The sequence below is a fragment of the Dipodomys merriami genome, unplaced genomic scaffold, assembly GCF_024711535.1.
Source record: "Dipodomys merriami isolate MVZ:Mamm:240054 unplaced genomic scaffold, mDipMer1.0.p SCAF_483, whole genome shotgun sequence".
Lineage (NCBI taxonomy): Eukaryota > Metazoa > Chordata > Mammalia > Rodentia > Heteromyidae > Dipodomys > Dipodomys merriami.
In genome coordinates, this window is record NW_027206050.1 from 578,615 (window position 1) to 600,225 (window position 21,611).

The window sequence follows — 21,611 nt, forward strand, 5'->3', positions numbered from 1 at the left end:
TTCTATATCACCTTCACATAGAAAAGAAAATGATCACTTGCTTCATGTCTTAAGTAATCTACTTAAACCAAGGTATATTAATTTTATCAGTAGATCGCATATTCTATGGAATTGATGCATTGAATAAGGGTTTGATTTCTTAGTTCCATTGAATTAAGATTACATTTATTTTACTTTTTTGCATATGAAATAATGACATTCTTGAGGATAAAACATGCCTGTTTTTCATTTTGATTGTGAAAATGGAACTATTACGAACTTTGAAAATTGAACTGTAAGTGTGAACATTCAAATTTCACTAGGACTTGAATTGTGTTACTTACAACTTTAATATTTAAGTAAAAGGAATTACTTAAATAGAAAGCAAAATTACAAGTTATACCTTATTCCGTGAATTGACTTTATTATAAAAATTATATTTATATAACATGATATAAGTACTGAAACACACTATGATATATGGAAGCAGAAGACTCCTTTTTGATTTGTTATTGTTCTTGTTTATAGTTTGTGATGATTCTGTCTTCTTTATGCATAGTATATTCATTGTATGTCTTCAGCACGGTGGGGGTTGCGCACAGAGCTTTAGGGAAAAGGGTGAGATTTGCAGCAGTGGAGTTCATTGAACATTGATGAAAGTGAATTATTTAGAACATAGTTGGAGACAGCAAGGAAGGACTGTGAACAAGTGAGGGAACTGAAGACATTTCTAAAAGGAAATATACTCATTACCTGACTCATATAATTGTAATCCCTCTATAAATAACCTTAATAATAACAACAGAGTAAATTTATTTTTAAAAAGCAAACAAAACTTTGTTTCTTAGAATCATAGAAGTTTGTTTTTTCACTGGTTTGAGCTGGTTGGGTCTATCTCTGAAAATCGCTACATTGGTATTCATCGTTAGAATTTGTGAGCTACAATTAGATAAAATTAAATTATGATTGTCTATGTTTTTTGAGACTCTGATTCATTTATTTCTTTAACCTAATTTGTATTATTTCTGTCTACTGGTTTTTGGTTTGGCTTGTTCCTTTTTTTCAAGGACCTAGTGGTGCATCATTAGTGCTAATGCAAGATTGTTATAATTTCTTGACGTACATACTCAACGATATAAATTTTCCTCTGACTATTGCCTGTGCTGTTGTGTCCTAAAGAAGGTAGTATTTTGTGTGTTCACTTACATTGAATTATATGAACGTTGGAACTTCCCTCCAAACCTCTTCAGTGATTCACTGGAGATTTATCAATTTTCACAGATTTTCCCTCTGAGCTAAGATATGATCTATTTTGGAGAATGTTCCATACGCTGATGAGAGACATATACACACACACACACACACACACACACACACACACACACACACACACACATATAGTGACGCTGCTAAGTGAAATATTCTGTAGATATCTGTTAGATATAGCTTGTCAGTGCAGTTATTTAGCTCTGAAGTTTCTTTGCTAAGTTTTGACCTGGATGGCCGCTCCAGAGGTAAGAATGATGTGCTCAAAGAACCAACAATGTGTTTGGATGTATGCATGCTTTTAGATCAAGTAGTATTTGTTTGATGAATTTGGGAGCTCTAGGAATTAGGGTATTGATATTTAGAATTGTTATAACCCCTGATGTAGAGTTTTCTTTACCAATACTTAATGTCTTTCTTTGTCTCTTTTTACTTTCATGCCACTTTTAATTTAAAGCCTGTTGTATCTAATATTAGTATAGCTACTCTGGCCTGTTCATGAGGTCCACTTTTAATTTGTAAAGGTGATGTACAGAAGGGTTACAATTACATAACTCAGATAATGAGCACACTTCTTTTATTTTATTTTATTTTATTTTGTCGGACGCGGGTCTTGAACTCTGGGCCTGGGCGCTGTCCCTCAGCTCTTCAGCTCAAGGCGAGCACTCTACCACTTGAGCTACAGTGCCACTTCAGGTTTTCTGGTGGTTTATTGGAGATAGGAGTCTCATGGTCTCTCCTGCCCGGGCTGGCTTTGAACCCCGATTCTCAGATCTCAGCCTCCTGATTAGCTAGGATTACAGGCATGAGCCACCAGCGCCCGGCAGAGCACACTTCTTTTTGAACAGTGTCACCTCTTCCCTCATGTTCTACCAGTTTTTCCCTTCCAACTTCCCTCCCCCACAAGTTGTATTGTTTAGTTTCAATGTAGTAGCACTGCTGCATTTGTTCATCCTTTGTTCCAGCATTTCTGTGTTCCCACTTGACCTTTCCAAAATTACATATAAGACAAAAAGTGCAGAAAAAAAATAGCAAAAGAAAACAGAGGGGAAAAAAGAAAAATAAATGAACCTATCATTTCTTGGAGATTATTTGGGTGAACATTATTTTATATGACAATATTCATACAGCTATTGAGCCTTTGGGATCCTCTCCAAAGGGCATCCACCTTTGATCTCACTGGATAAATGGTTAGAATCCTATATAATTTATCATGTCCAAGTATAATATATTATCTGTTACCATCCAAGTGTGTTTACTTGTAGAATTATAGGCTTATTCTAATACAACAAATGAGGGAAATTAAGAAACCTTTGAGTCTGACTTTCTTCACTTAATATGTTTGTTACATGTCTTTCCATTTCCTTATCAATGGTGTAATATCATTCTTTCTGGATCAATAGAATTGCATCAAACTGGTGAGTTTCTTCATGGTAAAGGAAAACATTAGAAACATATATAGAAAGAGAACAGAATGGAAGAAAAATTGTACTAGCTAAGGATCAGACAAGGATTTTATAACTAACTCATATTTAGAGATTAAAAATTAAACCCAACAAAAACAAACCCTCAAATAAACAAGAACCCAATTAATATATGGGATAAACACTTAAAGAGAAACTTCTCATAAGAAGAAGAAAGAATGACAAATAGACATATCCCTCTCCATAAAAGAATTGTTTCTAACATATTTATAAGATGATTTCTTTGTTGCTTTGTATGTCCCCCACCATGTTATATCCTCTGCTTTCATTGTGTTTTGTATTGGTATAATTTGTGGAAGGGAAGGGCAAAAACAAACTGTTTAAATAGGGTGGACACATTGCAACAATGAGGTGTACAAGTCCTTATGTTGAAAAATGAACATTACAACTTTGGCGGGGGGGGGGCGGGGTAAGGGATGGGGTTGGAGGGAGATGAGAAGGGGTGGGAAGGGGATACAAAGGAGGAGGCAACAATGCTTGATAAGAAATGTACTCATTAACTTGTCCTTGTAAGTGTAACCCCTCTGTACGTTATTTTCACAATAAAAAAAATAAAAAATAAATGCAAATCCAAACAACACAGATTCATCTCACCCATGTTACAATGTCTTTCGAGAAAATGAAAAATCACACATCCTTATGTGGCTCAAAGGAAACTCGATTAAACTGTTGGTGGGAATGTAATACTGTTCAAACACTTTGGAAAACACTATGGAAGTTGCTCACAAAACTGAATAGAGAGCTACATATGATCCAGCAATTTCATAATGGGCGTTTATCCAATAGAGCAGAAAAAGGGCCATATTGAAGCTACCAGCACAATCTGTTGAATTATTTTCTTGCCAACATATGGAATCAGCCCAGATACCTCTCATTGTAAAAAGGGACCAAGAATTATATATATATATATATATATATATATATATATATATATATATATATATATATATATATATAATTTTGTTGATCCCTATTTAAAATTATGCATGCATGTATATATATGTATGTATGTGTGTATACATATATATACATACATATATACATACATAATGGAATTCTGTTCATCCATCAGAAAGGATAACATTGCACCATTCTTAAGGAAAATGAAAGACTTAGAAATAATGAATTTAATTGAAATTAACTGGACCCAGAGAAACTTAGGTTGCATGATTTTCCTAATTTGTGAGAAATGGAAGTTGTCTATAAATGTAACAGTAAACACACTGCATGGTATGCAAGGAGGTGCAAATGAATTATCTGACTTGTCAGAGACCATGGAGAATGAAATTACTATAATTCTCTTAAAAGACTATGTCAAAGACCAACAATTAAATACCAGTAAATGTGTATTGCAAGAAAGGACAGTGGGGGACAATGTGAGAGGGGTAGGAAATTGAAGGGGAAAAGGATAAAATACAGGCAATAACCCATTGTATACTTCCCGTAATTGAAATATACAAGGCAAGTGGTAGCGTGAAATGGGGGTGAAGGTGTTGAAGTGGTAACACAATTCCAGGTTCATTGTACACATAAACTGCTTTGTTAAATGGCAAGTAATTCCATAACATAATATTGAGATACATAAGGATTGGGGTTAGTTGGGAGCGGTGGTTGGGAATGTTGAAAGGCGTGACAATGATCAAGTTGCACTGTATCCATACATTGTCTCAGTGAATGGCAACTCCTTTGTTCAACTACTTAAAGATAAAAAAATATGCAAAAATTAATTATCATAGTTGAATAGAGAGTTGAACCTCAACTCAATTCCTATTTTAAAATATTTTTAACATGGAGACTTGGAGAATAAAATTCAAATAATAAAACATTATTAATCTTTTATCAGAATTTGTGAAATTTAAATAAAATCTACTTTGCTTTTGTCATCCATTGGGCTGTTAGAATATTTCATAATAAGTGGCTTAAAAATAATCAAGAGTACATTATCAATACCCTAGTAGCTTAAACATTTATTATAAAAATGATTATTCAAAGAAATTCTTTGTCTTATGGCAATTCATTTTCTGGTTCATTATAACCTATTTGCTGGGCATTCACAATGCTGAGTAATTATATTGGGCTTCTTTTATCAGGATCATTAGGGTCATCACGGAGAGTTTCATTGTAATGTAACCAGACAGGGGAATAGGATTTCAACATGTGTATCTGGAAGGAGTTACATCATCCAATAAACTTTGCAACTTTTTCTTTAACTCAGTGTGGTGTATCATTTGGATATTATTTCATAGAAGATAGTGACCTAAGGACAAGCTTATATCATGTGAATTGTGTGAATGATTCTTCCTAAAAATCGAATAATTATACTGATGGCAAAGTGAAATATGATTGCTTAGTGGCTCGAATCACATCATAGGTAACCATGTAAACGTGGTACAGCATTTCTAAGGCCATTCTGATGTATTTGAACTATCTCTGATGAGTTAATTGTTTTCAGAAATATTCGTTTGAGCCAACAAATATAGATCTCCTTTGATTTTAATTATAGTCCACTATTAGGACTCCCACAGACACCAAAATCAGAGGATGCTAATTTCTATGATAAAATACATAATAATTTGTTACAATTAATGTAACATGAAGACTGAAATATTAATAGAACTATAATTAATGGTATTCACATTATATAATATATTGACATCTTTGGTTACCTCAATTTTTAGAATATTTATAACTAAATGTAAAATTTTTGCAAATAACTATTTGATGATGTATAGAAAATGTGAAAAAGATTTGTGTACATATTTAATACAGATGCAAATATATTCATCTGGTTATTTCTGATCCTTCACATGTTAGTTGCATTCATGCATGGGGAACATGCAGAGAAGTCACAATGGCAAACTTGCATTTACTAAAGTGTTAATTGCATGAAGTTTATGTTTTGGTAAATAGCAGATTTTATAAATTAAATAGTTTTTGTCCCTTCCTTGCTCCCTCCCTTCCTTTGTTCCTAGGTTCCTTCCTTCCTTCCATCCTTCATTTCTTCTTTCCTTCCTCCCTCCTTCCCTCCATCCCTACCTCTCTCTCTTGTACTCTCCTTTCTTTCTCGTTCTTTCTTTCTTCCTTCCTTCCTTCCTTCCTTCCTTCCTTCCTTCCTTCCTTTCTTTCTTTCTTTCCTTTCCTTCTTTCTTTTTCTTCCATCCTTCCTTTTTTTCTTTTACTCAGAATATTTCTTATGGGTATAGAAAAATATCAACTCGGGCTGGGAAGGTGGCTCAGTGGTAGAGTGCTTGCCTTGCACGCTCAAGGCCCTGGGTTCGATTCCTCAGCACCACATAAGCAAAAAGAAAAAAGCCAGAAGTTGTGCTGTGACTCAAGGGGTAGAGCGCTAGCCTTGAGATGAAGAGCTGAGGGACAGCGCCCAGGCCCAGAGTTCAGGCCCCACAACCGGACCCAAAAAAAAAGGAAAAAGAAAAAGTATCAACTGTTGTATTCCAAGGTCTGATGAGTAATTATAAATATATTAGATTAAAATTAATTTTAATAACCTATGCTATATCTTAAGACAAATTGTACTAAAACAACTTCACAAAAGTTGCAGGATATGTAACAAATATTGCTTTTCATGATATTTTTTATTACGTAAAATGAAAATAAGAACATAGACATAATATTGTGTGTGTGTGTTGTTATTATGATTTGACCTCAAGACCTATAACTGGGCTGGGAAGGTGGCTCACTGGTAGGGTGCTTGCCTTGCATGCATGAAGCCCTGGGTTAGATTCCTCAGCACCACATAAGCAGAAAAAAATAGCCGGAAGTGTGCTGTGGCTCAAGTGGTAGAGTATTAGCTTTGAGCTGAAGAGTTGAGGGACAGCTACCTGGACCAAAGTTCAGGCCCCACAACCAAAAAAAAAAAAAAAGACCTCTCCCTTAGTTTTTTCCCCCCTCAAGGATATTGCTCTAACATTTGAGCAACCTCACTTCTGTGTGTATGGGTGTGTGTGTGGGGGGGTGTTGCGATGTGTGTTAGATTAATTGAGATGTGTCTCACAAACTTTTTTGACAAGGCTGATTTTTTTAATTTTTTTAATGTGAAAATACTGTACAGAGGGGTTACAATTACATGGGCAAGATAATGAGTACATTTCTTATCAAGCATTGTAGCCTCCTCCTTTGATGACCCTTCACATCCCTTCTGAGCCTCCCCCCGTCCCCCCACCCTGTCCTCCCCCCCACCAAAGTTGTAAAGTTCGTTTTCGACATGACAACTTGTACTTATTGTTGCAACGTGTCCACCTGTATCCTGATTTAAACGACTTGTTTTTCCCATTCCCCTCCAGAAATTATACCGACATCAAATACACTAAAAGCAGTGGGTATACTGTGGGGGAGGAACATACAAAGGAATAAAGAAATAATCTTATAAATGCGTTAGAAACAAATGCATGACAGAAAAAAATATTTAAATTAAATACATATCTAAGGGTTCATTTTTCTAACATCACCTTATCTGAACTTTTCTGCTTGACTCATACATATACTAGATATTGCAAATAAGGGAAACTATGGGACCTATGTTTCTTTGGGCTTGGCTTACTTGACTTAATATAATTTTTTCCAAGTCTTTCCATTTCCTAACAAATGGGGCAATGTCATTCTTTCTGATGGAGGCATAGAATTCCATTGTGTAAATATACCACATTTTCTTGATCCATTCATCTACTGATGGGCATCTGGTTCATTCCATATCTCAGCTATGGTAAACAATGCTGCAATAAACATAGTTGTGCTGGTAGCTTAAGGTTGCTCAGTGTTAGAGTGCTTGGCTTACATGCATGAGGCCCTGGGTTCTATTCCTCAGCACCACATAAGCAAAAAAAAAAATAGCCGGAAGTGGTGCTGTGGCTCAATTGGTAGAGTGCAAGCCTTGAGCTGAAGAGCTGAGGTACTGTGCCCAGGCCCAGAGCTCAGGCCCCAAGACCAGAACCCACCCCCGCCAAAAAAAGAATGAATGAGTACATTTCTTATTAAGCATTTTTGCCTCCTCCTTTGTTTCCCCTTTTCAACCCTTCCCATCAACCCCCGCAACCTCCCCTCCCTCCCGCCAAAGTTGTAAAGTTTGTTTTTCGACAAAACGACTTGTACATCTAATTGTTGCAATGGGTCCACCTGTATTCTTATTTAAACCATTTGTTGTTTCCCTTCCCCTCCACAAATTATACCAACACCAAATAAAATGAAATTAGGGGTTATACCATGGGGAAGGGACATGTCTGAGACAAGCAGCAAAGCTCAGATATGTTGATGTAAGGTCAAATGAACATCAACATAAGTATTCAATTTTTTTTCTTTCTTTTGATTGTTTCTAACATATTTACAAGATGATTTCTTTGTTGCCATGGCTGGATTTGAACACCACCTTCCTGAGTAGTGAGTATTACAAGCTTGAGATACCCATATTCAGCTCAGATATAACATATTTATCAATAAAATAAATTTATTTTTTATTTTTATTGTGAACATACTATACAGAGGGGTTACAATTACATGGGCAAAATAATGAATATATTTCTTATCAAGCATTCTATCCTCCTCCTTTGTTTCCCCTTCCCATCCCTTCCCATCCTCCCCCTGCCCCCCACCCAATCCTCCCCGCTACCCGCCCCCCTCACTATAATTGTAAAGTTCGTTTTTTGACATAACGACTTATACATCTCATTGTTGCAATGGGTCCACCTGTATCCCTATTTAAATGATTTGTTTTTCCCATTCCCCTTCACAAATTATACCAACATCAAATTCAGTGAAAGAAGGGATTATACTGTGGGGGAGGGACATACCAAGCAAAAAAGAAATAATCTTATAAATGTGTTAGAAACAATCGCATGAAAGAAAAAAAAACATTTAAATACATATCTTAGAGTTCATTTCCCTAACATCACCTTATCTGACCTTTTCTGCTTGAGTCAAATGTGTACTAGATATTGCAAATAAGGGAAATCATGGGACCATGTTTCTTTGGGCCTGGCTTATATAAAAATTAAATCCCTCAATAACAAATCTTCAAAGAAACAACTGCCCAATAAATAAGTGGGCTAAAGTCTTAAAGAGAACTTTCTCTGAAGAGGAAAGAAGGATGGCCAATAGACACATGAAGAAATGCTCAACCTCCCTAGCGATAAAAGAAATGCAATGGAGGGGGTAACAATGCTCAATAGCAAGTGTACTCATTACCTTACTCATGTAACTATAACCCTCTGTATAGTATCTTTACAATAAAAAAATTTTTAAAAAACGACATTGAGATAAAACCTCACTCCAGTTAGAATGGCTAAAATCAAGAACTCTAAAAACAACAGATGCTGGAAGGGATGTGGACAGAAAGGAACCTTACTGCATTGTTGGTGGGAGTGTAAATTGGTTCAACCACTTTGGAAAGTGATATGGAAGTTCCTCAAAAAAATTCCACATAGAGCTCCCCTATGACCCAGAAATCATACTTTTGGCATTTACCCAAATATTTACAAACAAGACCACACTAAAGCTATCAGCACGACTATGTTATAATAGCAGCATTATTTACTATAGTTAAGATATGGAACCAACCCAGATGCACCTCAGTAGATGAATGGATCAAGAAAATGTGGTATATTTACACAATGGAATTCTATGCCTCCATCAGAAAGAATGACATTGCCCCATTTGTTAGGTAATGGAAAGGTTTGGAAAAACATATAAAATAGATTTCTTATTCTTTGAAATCTAGATGCTCAATTTAGCAAATTAACATTTAGTTATTTCTTTAGTTATTAAACCTGAACCTGCACTGTGAAAAATAGGTTTCATTTTTTATGAAAAAATATACACTCGAAAGTTTAAATGACAGAATTTTTGCGTGAATTGAAAGACGCTAAATTCAAAAGCAACAAAGCGATCATTAATCAAATATCTCTTATAAGGTAAAAACAATAGGCTCTGTCAGGGTGAAAGAAGCAAGATTTTTGTTAAGTTAAATATTATCTACTGCGGTCACATGATTTTCTCTTCTTTAAACCTAAACTTTTTTGACATAAATTATAGATTCATATAGTTTTTGAGAATATAAAAATCTTAGTTACTGCTCATGTATTTTCTGACTTTGATTACCAAGGCTTTTCATAGAAACACTGAATTTCATGTATTTTATGTAAACAGTTACTTTTAGAAATTGAATCAATCTCCATATGTGATGAAGCAAGATGTTCAATGACTTAAACAATTATTCCTATAGACTTGAACATAACTTAAATTTGAATGGTATGAAATTCGTATTGTACCTACTCTGTAGAATAATTAAGGAATAAATGATCGTGATAGTATTTATTTTTCCTTCAACTAGAAAGAAAGAACTTCAGTATAGATGTCAAAATCTTAAATGGAATGTCATAAAATTATGAAAAATTCAAGCCATTATGAGTTAGATGAAATAGTCATTATTGAACGTCACCAAAATGAAATCTCCTGAAGCTTCCTCATCTGTTAAATAAAATGTATTTGCACTCAAAATATCTCTCTAGAATGGTATAATCAAACCACCTTCATGCCAAATAGCTTCTCTGAGTAATTCAAATAAATATTTAGAAGCAGAAGTTATGGCAATGTATAGAAATATTTACCCACCTGAAATCATAAAGGATTGAGATTAATGATTAGCTTTCACTGTTGCCCTTTCAAAGTAAACCGTTTGAAAGGTGAACCCTTTCATGTGGGCATAGTTGTAAAGATTTGGTCACTGGTAACTTGTGACCAAAGTGGATTTTAAGATCAAAGTCCTTTCCTCCTCTTCCTTCTTTTTTTCTGTCTCCTTCTCATTCTCATTTTCCTTCTCCCTCTCCAAATTCCCCTCCTCCTCTTTCTCCCACTCCCACTCCTATTCTTCTTGTTCTTTACTTCCTGGCTTCCATACTCCATCACATGTCCCTTACATGGGGTACTGTGTCACCAGCAATCCAAAGCAATGAGGATAAGAAACATAAACTGAAATGTATAAAATAAGAAGACAAGCTTAATATTTCCCCTTTTTAAGATAATTTCATAAAGTATTTGGTCATAATAATAGGAGACAGTCACAGCATGATCTCATTTATTATAAGGGATAAGATTTACTGAAAAAACCATCTGACCAACATCACCCGAATGAATTGATGGATTAAATTAATATTATACTGGGACAAATCTAGTTTAAAATATCAGATATACTTCAATAAGAGGCGAAAAATCGCCTCCAGTGTTTCCTATGAATAGACGCAGAATTCAATCTGTTATTCAAGGAAATTGACCTGCAATTGGCAGCATTGTCCATTTCATAAATGATGTAAGAAGACTATAGAACAAATTTCAATGCAAACTGCATGATATAAAATTTATTTTGTCCCCTGTATATGATGTATGTCTGGTTCCCAAAATGACTTGTATTTCATATTTTAATTAACTTTAAGTAGTTGTATGGGAATTGCTGTTTGACCAAGCAGTTTATGAATAATGTTTAGTGAGTTTTTTTTTCTTTTTTCTCTCCTGAGGTTTGAACTCTGGGTCTCAGAGCTGTCCCTGAGCTACTTTGGATGAATGCTAGAAGTCTATCACTTGAGGCAGAGCAGCACTTTCAGATTTTTCTGAGATTTAATTGGAGATAAGAATCTCACAGACTTTCCTGCCTGGGCTGGCTTTAAAACTCAATCTTCAGCCTCTTGATGATCTAGGGTTACAGGTGTGAGACACTAGTGCCCGGCTTAATACAATGCACATTTTTTTCTTGGCTAGTAGTGGGGCTTGAACTCTAGGCCTTGGCAATGCCCTTGAACTTCTTTTCCTAATGCTAGTAGCCTATGACTTGTGTCATAGTGCAAAATCCAGCTCGTTTTGTTTATGTAGTACTGAGCTATCAAACCCAGGGCTCCACACATGCAAGGCAAGCAGTCTTCCACTAAGCCACATTCCATGGCCAATACAATGCATCTTGATGATCATTATCCCTCATCCTTCTCAATCCTATCTCATCCCTCAATTTACATAACTTTTTAGAATATTCAGACTCGCAATGTCATCTATAGTCACTCAGAGTATATATCACAGATCATATTTTATGGATAGTCTTATTCATCAACATACTTGTTATGCATTATAGAATTCTGTGATTTTAAATTCTAAATTATCACTCAGATTCACCTACTACTATTCTAAAACTTTTCCTAAGGTTAATGCAAATGCAATTTTTAATTCTTTGATAAAATACAATGATTCTTAGAATATTAAAGATTTGGAATAAGAACATCACCTTCAGTTGTAGAACATTTTATCATCACTACCCTCTCAAAGTATTCCAATATTTATTAGTACTCACTTCTGTCATCATTTCAACTAACCATCCCCTTGAGCAGCTATTATTTCATATTGTACCTCTACAGATGTGCCAATTTAAAAAAGCTCATATAATTAGAAAATGTTGACTATTTTATCCATTTCTCCCATGTAATATTACTCTTTCCAAATTTTGCTCATGGATAGAGCATATTGCTTTGTATACATGTGTATAAGGTTATAACATCCTAAATGAGCATTTAAATATTTTATTATATGTTATTTTAAAAGGTTTTGCTATGTATATTCTTGTACATGTGTCTCATTGGACATGTGTTGAAATCTATTTTGCATATAAAATTATGATTCAAAATTATGGATCATAGAGGCAACTCTATGTGTAATATGTTAAAGATTGCCAGTATGTTTAGCAAACTGATCCTATCATTTTAAGTGTCAAGCACCATTGTACAAGGATTCCAATTTCTATATAATTATTGTGCAGGGCTATCTTATTGTTTCTATATCCACTAATCTCTATATGTATGCAATGTCTAGGTATGTTATGATATTTCCATATGTTCCTTGCTTGTTGTTATATGCCTATAGTGATATGTATTTGGATTTTCTTGATAAATTATTCAGGATCATTAAAAATTTTCATTGGCATTAATATGCTCTTAATATATTTCTGATTCAAGTCTCTTTAAATAAATATATATATATATATATATATACACACTATGTGTATTTATATAAAAATACCTATATATACATATATAAGAATATACAGATGTGTACATACATGCATATAGACATATATGTATATTATTATTTTTATTTGTCTGTAAGTTATAAAAAATGATTCTAGTGGAAAACGCATTTACTTCCCACTCTGCTTTCTAGAAATTCAGAATCTGGGTTGTTATTTTTTCCTTTATCTTCTAATTAGGAATCTTTATCTCTTTCTGATGGTTCTTACCTAATCATGTCTCCTTTGAACTACACCTGGGACTTTTAAGTACCCATTTGAGTATACTTCCCCCATCTGATAATTATTCAAATTTGTGTTCCTTGGGTAAGGAAAGGCGATTATTTATTTTTGTTCTTCCTTATCTCAATGACAAGGTCTGGATAATGATTTTTGATATTGTATACAGTGCTCTAGAGTGATTAAACACATCTATAGAAAAAGATAAACTCACAATACATGGATAATGTTTATTTATAAAAAAATGTAATAATTTCCTACAGGAAATGTGGTCTATTTCTTTAGTTCTTGTTTAAGATTTGTTAAATTCTGGTGTGCTATAGTCAATTATCATAAAGTTTTACAAGGTTGGTAAGAAACAAACATCTTAATATCATATTCTAATATTAGCTTAGTTCTATCTGTGTTATATGTATGAGGCTGTACTTGAGTTTTGCCTCAATTTCACATGCTATATTCTCCCAGTATATAAGTTGAAAGAAGACTCCCTCTGGAAATATGCTATTTTTATAGCTAAGGAAAAACAAGTCAGCTGTTAGACACAGACAATGAGATAGAAATCTTCCCCTAGAATTAGTCTTTCACCACTTCTGATTCACTTTTGTAAGCTGAAGTAAGTCACATGACCCATCTTGACGTTGCAGAGTAGAGGTAAATCTCACCTACAGGAAGCTGGTGCAAGACATAGAGTAATATGTCAAGATATGCAACAGGAGATAAAGAGGGAAAAAAAGAGAACTACAATATAATCTATCATACTTGCCATCACAGTCTCTGCAGGAAGGAAGCTATTATGTACCTTTGTTTCTAAAACTACTTCAAATCATGTCTTTTATGCTAGGATGTTACAGGAATTAGAGAACATTTTGATACTGAGACAGCATAAAATCTCAAAGAAAGCTGGAGTAATCATTTCAATACTACCTTTTGTTCTCCAAGAAAAGAAACCATTTTGTAGACAATACTTTATACTTTCTTACCAAGTATCTTTTTTCCAGAAATGGATTTTGTTAATATATGTGACTATCCACCAGAATAAATGTCTTCATTTATCTTCATCTTGTGCAGACAGCAAGTCAATTGGATGTAAGTGGGAGTTCATCAGTAGCACTTTTTAAAACTGTAAAAAATGTGGACAGGGAATCAATATGTATATTTTTCCACCATCACCTATCACATCCTCCTTCTCCCTTCGTAGGAAACATACCCAATCAACAATAAATCTTAGATATTTGGCTCTTGACCTTGAAAGTGGAAGCAGCATATTATGGATGTTGGAGATCACAGTTAATAATGTCACATGCAACAGCCCTATGAGTCCTGCAGGTCTTAACACTACTTCCCTAGTAGTGTGATAGGAAAGTCAGCCTTATTGGGTTTAGTATTGTTTTCCACTTCCTTTTCTACCACTTCCCCTAAATTATAATACATATTAACAGAATGAAAAAGTAATGCCCTCTTAAGAAAGTCCCATTGCACAAGACATTATGTCGAAAAATGAACTTTACAACTTTTGTGATGGGATGGGACGATTGGTGGGCAAGGATGGTAAGGGGAAACAAAGGAGTCAGCAACAATGCTTGAAAAGAAATGTACTCATTACCTTGCTCATTTAATTGTAACCCATCCGTACTATATTTTCACACACAAAAAAACTTATGAATATAAAAAAGAAAGTCATTTAGGGCTCTGGGAATTTGGCTTCATGGAACAATTATTGCTTAGCATGCATGAAACCCTGGGTTCAATTCCTCCATACCACATAAACAGAAAATGTAACACTGGAAGTGGTGCTTTGCCTCTAGTGGTAGAGTGCTGGAATTGATGTAAAATAAAAAAGAAGCTCAGGAACAGTTCCCTGGCCCTGAGTTCAAGCCCCAGGATGGGCAAAAGAATTATTTAGCGAGTAAATGCAAAATAAAGAACCCATATTTGGAATATAATATTGTTCCTTCCAAATGATATCTAACAATAGACCTTAATTCATGTACTTTACCTATATTAGAATACTGTGTTGAACAAAAAAAGTTTTCATAATAAGTCATGATAGTTAATGCCAGTAGTGTGCTTAGATATCAGGTGAAGAATAATCCTGGAAATTCAAAGATTCCAGGCTTTTGAGTGGTAACTGCTAATCACAATAAGAAGGGTAGTATATATGTGAGATTTGGAAATCTTTTTGGTAAATCAGGGCACCAAAAAGGCAGAGGTTAATTAATAGTTTTGACAGAGAAGAAGGAATAACTCCAGATTGAAGGAATAAATGATAGTAATAACTAAGTTACACCACAAACTGTTCTAGGGAAGCATTTATTTTTATTGAAGAACTAGTTATCAACAAGGTTATTCCTCAGTGCCTTTAGCATTCTAATCACTTAGACTAGTTCTTAATCTTTGTGTGATAAGTTGTATATACTTCTATCCTGTTCTTTCACAACTGATCTCCTTTGCTTTCTAAAAATCTATGTCTTTCTCTATTTCTCTATGAACAATTTCTGATACTATGTCCACAAAAGCAGACAGCAGAGGATGCTAAGGTAAGAGTCCCATACCTCATGAGTCATTAATGTAACAACATGGAAAAGGAGGACACATTTATTGCTACCTCAATTTTTCTAAAAGCTGCAATATCACATCATTTGATTCAAATTTTCATTCTTTGTTTACATAGTGTCATTTAGTGCACATAAATGCAAATATGAGCCAGGTACTGGTGGCTCATTCCTATAATACTAGCTACTCAGGAGGTAGAAACCAGAGGATTGTAGTTCAAAGCAAGCCTGGTCAGGAAAATCCATGAGACATTTATCTTCAATTAGACACCAGAAACCCAGAAGTGGTGTTGTAGTTAGTGGTAGAGCACTAAACTTGAGCTGAAGAGCTGAGGGACAGTGCCCAGGATTGGAGTTCAAGCACCACCACCAACAGAAAATGTGTAAATATGACTTTGTTTTCCCCAAAGGAACGACAAAGTCAGTAGTAATCTTCGCAAGCACAGAAAATAATTCCAAAATGATTCAAAGTACCTCCTTTTGCTGAGTTAAGTTATGGCTTCTTTTCTTCTTTCCCTTTTCTATGATTATCTAATGCACATACTTAGATAGCAATTTAAAACTGAGAGTATAGAAGCAAGATGTGCTGCGATGATATTGTCCTATCAGAAATTCAAGTTAGTAATGAAAATTTCTTCTTAAGACCATACACAAAAAATACCATGATATAGTATAATAGAACTCACTATTGAACATATGAGCTTTAAGAGCTTTCTAATTGATCCATTATTTATTGGTACCAACATTAGAAAAAATATAAAATGTAGTAATAAAATAGAAGTCCTTTGCATGACTACTTAAATTCCTTGTTTTTTTAAAGACAATGTTTTCATCTTAAAAAATAGGGCTGTCTATTTTCTTCATGTGATTTTGATTATTGAAAGTGCTTAATGAGAAATCAAAATGCATTATAGTCCTTTGTTATCAATTATCACTTTTTCTTCTTGGAGAATATAATCATCAAAGCAATAGTTCAGAATCAGCAAGCAATAGGTGAGAATCATGCTTCCAGTGCAAGTGGATCACGAGTAAGTAATCCTAAATACCATTTTCCACAAAGTTTTGTGACAGATAAAATCGGCCTGCCTTCTCTAGCTGCTTTCCTAGACTGGGCCTATTCCTTCATTGTACAGGAAAAGTGTGATTCAACAGAATTAAGTCAGATATGTTACTAGAAGTATCAAGGATTTAGATTCTTGTCTGTATATTGGTAAATCTATATCTCTTTATTTAGGCTACCAAAAATGTATTTACTAATTTCAAGTAAATACATGAATTATCTTTCAATCGTTTTTAAAAAAATAAAATTCTGCTTGCTCTATAAATTGATCAGAGGTATGGATTTTGTGGCTAGGTAGGTACTTACACATCTCTCTGTTCCTCTCTCTCTTTATTGGTTCTCATAGATAATATGATTTCTCCATAATTATCCTAATTTATTTTGCTTTTATATTTTTGCTTTCATCATTTCACTTTCTGCTCTGTCATTTCCCAAATCATTTATGTAGAAGGCATTATTTCATATTTTCTCATTCCTAGAATAAGTTGCACATGAAGACACCACTGGTCCTCATTTTCAGTCTGTACCATTGAATACGGAGGAACATCTTTCCTGTGCTCTCCATCAACTCCCTACTCTCGTTAGAATAATTTAGAATAGTAAAAATGAAAAAAGAGAAAATAAATCATGGTGGAAAACGATGCAGAAAATTCACCGGATATTTCTGAGCAGTTCAACCAACATGAACTATTAGGGAAATACATGGACACCTCATTTTCACTGGCACTCAAAGTCTCTGGTTAGGCAATTTTGATAAAGATGAGAAACAAGATAAAAAAATGAGAAATAGTATCAATTGCAATAAAAAATAGAGAATGATCCAAGCAAATTTCTTCTTTGTGCTGCCGAAAATAATCGTCTTACTACAATGCAGAGACTACTTTCCAAAAGGGCCACTCATGTGAATACAAGGGATGACAATGAGTATAAGCCTCTTCACCAGGAAGCCTACAGTGGACACTTAGACATTGTCCTTGAGTTGGTGGCTCAAGCGGCACATACAATAACTGTAGATGGATGGACACATCTGCACAGTGCTTATAAGTGGAATAATAACAGAGTGGCTTCTTTCTTACTTCATCATGATGTAGATTCCAATGCCCAATCTAAAGGCCTCCTAACCCCCTTGAATCTTGCTGATGGAAATTAAGATAGCAAAAATTCATTTGATCTCCTTCTGTTGAAACATTACATAAAACCATGTCTGAAGAACAATTTGGAAGAAACTGCATTTGATATTGCTAAAAGGATAAGTATGTATCACTACCTCTTTGAAGTTGTGGAAGAGTGTACAAATTGTTCTACTAAGTACTAATGATTCAATTGCTTTTCTTAAATTTCAAAAATGCCATTCCATCCTTTGTGTCCATACAAAATATTTTCACAATCCAAATAGCAGCAATAACTTACTGTAAAAATTCATGGATTCTGTGGAATTCTTTCAAGTGAATTGCCTGCCTTTGATGTCAAAATGTATTCAAGAGTATTCGTATACATCTATAATGATTTCTTCAGAGTTTGTGACTTTTTAATCAGAAATAATTTTAACTTATCTATTGCAATTAATACAGAAACTAAGGATATTTCTAGTGCTTGTCTGAAAAAGTATATTTTGAAATATTCCATAGTCTATGTTTATATAGTGTCCATAATCTATTTTATTCTCTCTTAGATACAATACTTTGAATTCTATGCTACTTTATAATATACAGCTTCATTAATGTGTCCTTTCAGATTTCATTCCATATAGAAATTATATTAAGTGAAGTAAGCCAGGCCCAAAGAAGCATAGGTCCCATGGTTTCCCTTATTTGCAATATCTAGTATAGGTATGAGTCAAGCGGAAAAGGCCAGATAATGTGATGTTAGGAAAATGAACCCTTAAATATGTATTTTAATGTTTTCGTTTCTTTCATGCATGTATTTCTAATGCATTTATAAGATTATTTCTTTGTTGCTTTGTATGTCCCTCCCCCACAGTGTAACCCCCGCTTTCACTATATTTGATGTCAGTATATCATGTGGAGGAGATGGGGACAAACAAATCGTTTAAGGATTCAGGTGGACCTGTTGCAACAATGAGAAGTACAAAATGTCATGTCAAAACCAGCTTTACAATTTCGGTGTGGGGGGGAGAGGGGGGTATAATTGGGTGGGGGGAGGGGGGTAAAATTGGGTGGGGGGAGGGGGGAGGCAGGGAAGGGAAGTGAAGGGTAAACAAAGGAGGAGGCTGCAATGCTTGGTAAGAAATGTATGCATTATCCTGCCCATGTAATTGTAGCCCCTCTGTACAGTATGTTCTCAAATAAAATAAAATACAATTAAAAAAAAAAAAAAGAAATAGTTTAAGATTCCTTTGTATCCTAGGTCCTTATAGTATTATATTTCTTTGGGATAGAACGAAAATGTTGTCTAATTTCAAAGTTTTATAAAGGTTATGCTATGTAAAGGCCTTTCTTTTCTGTTGGGGGGGTCCGGTTGTGGGCCTGAACTCTGGGCTTGGGCGCTGTCCCTCAGCTCTTAAGCTCAAGGCTAGTGCTCTACCACTTGAGCCACAGTGTCAATTCCGGCTTTTTTCTTTTTGCTTATGTGGTGCTGAGGAATCGAACTCAGGGCCTCAGGCATGCAAGGCAAGCACGCTACCACTGAGCCACCTTCCCAGCCCCATATAAAGGCCTTTCTAAGGTGAAGATTTAATACACTGATGTCAAACTAACTTTTAATTATATGAATTACGTGTATTTTTACACTTGTAATTTTGTAATCAATTTTTAATGTTTTTCATTTCTTGCATCTGAAGAATGAAAAATTTGGAATACTTCACAAATTTTCATATCATCCTTGTGGAAGTGCCATGTTAATCTCTGTATTGTTGTAATTTGGGTATACATGCTAATGAAACATGTAGTATTCTCTAAATTAAATAGTTAATGTTGCAATCTTTATACAGGCTTATATCCTTGGGTGCCTATTTGTTACAAGGAAATGTTATTGTTTCTAACAGTGCTATTGATCTTATTTCCCTGAAATTCTGTGAATAGTGGAAAAATTATATTGTTCAGTCCATTGCTCACATTTGCAATTTTTTTTCAATTACTATTTTAAATATTTTCCATTTGGGATTTGATTGTACTTTCAAGTATTTATAGCTAGGTGCAAAGGTGATGGCTGTTTCAAGTAGTAATTTATCCAAATGAGTTAGCTCTGTGGATCTATTGGATTCAAAGTAAGCCTTGCTTAAGAGCTACTTCTAAACTTCTGCAGTTGAAATTTTCCCAAATGAGGTCTTACTTTTCCCAAATGAGATCCTAGGATCCCAGGACCCAGTTATCTGCATCATCTGATAACATGGGCAATACTTCTCACCTGGGCCCATGCAACATGCCAACAGAAACTAATTGAAGACCCGTATCAATTTCTCGTTTCCTGTATTTCAGGTCCCCAATTCCTTGCGATGCAGGAATTATCAGTAAGCAATTGTGAAATACAAGGCAACTTAAAATGAAGGAGGAGATCACAAAATCTAAGAGACAGTGCTGTAATTCATACTTTCAGTTTACAGATGACCAATCCATATGAGTGAACAAGATCACAAAATGTCATAAGATTATTTTTAATACCCCTCCTCTAATGAGTAATGAAATATATCAATCCAGCATAAGTGGTCCAAAAAAGATCCATAATTGCTCTACAAATTTTTGGAAAACTTGACTTAGAGGTCAAATGTAATTTAGAAAAACATTAAGTGAGAAGATCCTTAGTGCTTCAAAACATTGGTACTTCAGTTAAACTTGGTTCTGTGATGTAAAAATGTTTTCACTCTCAATCCAATGATAACCTACATTTAATCTCCTGAAAGTGTATTTATTTTCAAATAAACGTTTTAAAATCATATTTACCAAAATAACTTTTGACAACTCGTTGATACTTAGTGACATTAGAAGTTTTTCAAGTGTAGGGAGCAAGTTACAATAGAGTTGATTTATTTACCCAGCACCAATGACAAACAGGTTCAACCATTCATTAAAGTGTAGAAATAGTACCACCCACCATTTGTGTTGTTCAGTAGGTGCCTTCAAAAAATGTGTTCAATAGATCAGCCTCCCATATTTCAAACCCAAAGGTTAGCTAATGAAGTAAATTTCAACACAATAGTTGTTGGGTCTTTGTCCATCCCACGAAAGACAGACGGGGTCCAAGGAAAGGTAAGTGCGGCCAGTAGCCAGTTCCACAGCCTCCCTTAGCCCGGGAGAAAATAAGACACAGCAGGGAGTCAAGTCAAGCAGTAAACTCGTTTATTAACACAGAGCAAGCTCTTTTTAAAGCAAAAAAGAGCACATGACATGGGAGAGGAGGAAGGGGAACCAATCACTGTAAAGGTCACACCCTATCATGCACCTAAACTTCCACGGGCTGGTTATGCAATGAACGTAAAGCAAATCGGGCTCTGCCCACTCAACTCCCTCTCAGAGCCATCTTGGCTGCCCATGTGCTCCACAAATAATGACAATAGTCATAAATAGTTGCCTTATCATATATTGTTTTATGTTTTCTCTGTCTAACATAGTGAGAAATATGACTTTAAGTCTTGAATATGAGTATTCCTCAGAGATGTGACAAACATAAAATCTGTCTTCTATTTCTATCATATTCCTCTATAATAGTAAATCTTATTTTTCTTCTTTTTCCAAAACCTACAAGTAGTAGAAAATATTATCCCAGGTAAAATAAAATAATCACACACCATTGTACAAAGCCATTTATAAAAATTGATAATTAGGAATACATTCTAAGCCATTTTTAAACTTTCTTTTTGACTAAAGATCAATCTTCCAAATAGATGAGAATACAATTATGTCTAGGTGCTTCGCATCTCCATTCTTGCAAATTGTTACTGCAGATGAGTGAAATATGGAAATATAAGCTGACATCAGTTCAAGTATATGCAGGATTGAAACTCCTTGGAATGCATATAAACCTTT

At 34.6% G+C, this 21,611-nt stretch overlaps 1 pseudogene; it reads right to left on the bottom strand.

The window, feature by feature from the left end:
* Nucleotides 1–19,433: 19,433 nt before the first annotated feature.
* On the bottom strand, nucleotides 19,434–19,533 carry LOC138809091 (U6 spliceosomal RNA; annotated as a pseudogene).
* Between the last annotated feature and the right edge of the window lie 2,078 nt (nucleotides 19,534–21,611).